The following is a 2,541-nucleotide window of genomic DNA, read 5'->3' as shown; positions in this document are numbered from 1 at the left end:
TCATTTATGCAAGGGGGAAGAAAATCTGACTATGTAACTTAGTATTTTACTAGAGGATTAAATAAGATCATATTTGCATAGTATGTCAACAATGTCTGTTATATACTGAGACCTGAACCAGCCTATTCCTTCCCAGATGCTATTACATTTTCTATCACTCATCTACCAATGGCAAGCTCCCAAATTGCTCCACATTTATCAATTCAGAATAAAAGCCTGTCTTTATCCAGTGAAAAACTTCTCACAGAATTAGGATACTGCCGTACACACAGTAGATGCCTGATAAGGGTTTCTCAAAGGGAATAGCTTCCTTTTCATCTGGCATAATTCTCAACACAGATGAGCTCAGAAATTCTTATCCATATCCAACAGTAGCATTTTGATTCATTCCACTTCAGTGCGGAATCAGAAGGAGATGAGGAGTCTCAGAGCAATGATCCTTTGTTCTCACCTGCAAAGCTGTCTTCTCATTCAGTCTCTGCAGAGGTCCTCAGAAAAAAAGAGGCGGCCGATTTTTCTAGAAGATAAAATATGTCTTCTGGGTATAGTGGTCTTGAAAAGTGTACTTTAACCTGTTTGATCCAAAAACTGCTGAGCTGAGGTTTGTAATAGAATTCATGCAACCAAGCTGCATGCCTGGCAGTGGAGTGCGAGATGGAGTCCCTCCCTCTGGGTCCCATGTTCAGGGACATGGCTCTGTAACATTGAGACATTGGCAGAGTGCCTCCTGAGGCTCTTTTTCCAGAAGGCTGAGCTGCTTTCTGGTCCTAAAGGTCCTGTCAACACTCAGCAACTCTGATCTGTGAAACCAGCTGGCTAAGAACTGGGAGGCAGGTGGATCACTACAAGAAATATCTATTTCCTTCTCTCCCCTTTCATAAACACCTGCAGCAAAAGCAAGGGACAACTATTGTTTAGATTTGATGCATAAATCAGAGCTCTTTTTTTTTTTTACCATAAGTAAAGAAATTACTTGGAAAGACTAAAGGGTTTAGAATTCTCCCCCTTAGAATAAGCTCAGTAAACCTCAAACAATAAACAGAAGGAACACCACACCTGGGCATATATTTAAACTACTGAGAACCCCATTTAAAGAGATAACCTTAAAAGTAGCCAGAGAAAAAACATTTTCTACATAAGGGAATAAAAATACAAATAATGGCTGACTTTCAGAAGTTATAGAGTAAGGTCTAGAAGATAATGTTACCATGTCCAAGCTCGCATTGCTCACAGCACAATAGGGCAATAAATAGAGAGACAAGTTGTTGGGGCGAGGAATAGTAACTTTATTTGGAAAGCCAACAAACCAAAAAATAGTGGACTTGTGTCCCAAAGAACCATCTTGCCTGAGTTAGAATTCAGGCTTCTTTTATACTAAAAGGAGAGGAACTAAAGCCAAACATTTCCTGGTTCCAGTCAGTCTCTGGAGAGGATGTGTTAATTTCTTCCTTCCTGCAGTCATTCACAGGTGGGCCTGGTCAGGATGTTTCCTGTGAGCTAAACAAAGGTATTTTAGCTTCAAGCTCATTATCTGAGAGGCAGGGTTCCCAGAGATGGGCCATGATGTATAATTTAAGCTTATAGGCAACATCTCTTTTGTGATTAACTTATAATAGAATACAAAGGTTGTTCCCTATCACAGTTCCCCACTGTCAGTGTCCATATTCCACAGTCTTGTGGGGAAAGGGATGAAGACCACTCTGGCTACTTTCTGCTGAATGGGAGCAATGAATATTCCTTAGAATCTTTAGTCAGTAGTAAAATTCTCTTTCCTTTTTTATCTACAACTATTTGAATCTGATGAAACCCCTTAGCATTTTGTTGTCTAATTTGTAATTGAACTTGGAGTCTTTGTTCCAGTTCCCAATACATATACTAAATTCCTATGCTATTTATTTGGACAAAAATAAACGAATAGGTTGATGCTTCTCCAGCCACAATGAAATTACCATTTACTTCAGTTGGATAGGCAGACCTCATGAACAGAGTTTAGTGCTCAATGTTCTACCATATTTGGCAACTGCTAGTTCTTTTAGAGCATTTATGGATTCTCCCACCCAGGCAGACACCTGGAATGGCCTATCATACAATATTTCAAAGGGGCTTAATTTAAGCCCGCTTCTGGGAGCCACTGATCCATAGCAGGGCAGCTGGCAAGGCTTAAATTGATATTCAGGTCAAATTGATATTCATTTTCTCAGTTTTTCCTGTTGATTGTGGTCTCCAGGATGAATGTTGTTCTAATGCCTTAATCCAAATCAGGGGACAATTTCCTTTAGGAGGGCTTTAGCCAATGAAAAAGTACTGATTTTTTATTTATGTGTGTGTTTTCCTAAAGTGCTGATTTTAAAAACTACTACACACAAAACAAGTGGTCCACAAAGCATTCTCCTTTCCTTTTGAAAGTTTTATCATGCATTGTTAATCATTCACCAGTCTTTTACTATTAAATTTTAATGGCTAATTGAGGCAAACAGTTCTGAGACCATTCTTCCACCACTGATTAAGACTGGGGTGGCAGGTATTGGGGATAATATTCAT

The sequence above is a fragment of the Lipotes vexillifer genome, unplaced genomic scaffold, assembly GCF_000442215.2.
Source record: "Lipotes vexillifer unplaced genomic scaffold, Lipotes_vexillifer_v1.1 scaffold977, whole genome shotgun sequence".
NCBI classification, from domain to species: Eukaryota; Metazoa; Chordata; class Mammalia; order Artiodactyla; family Lipotidae; genus Lipotes; species Lipotes vexillifer.
Note: the sequence above shows the minus strand (reverse complement) of the source record.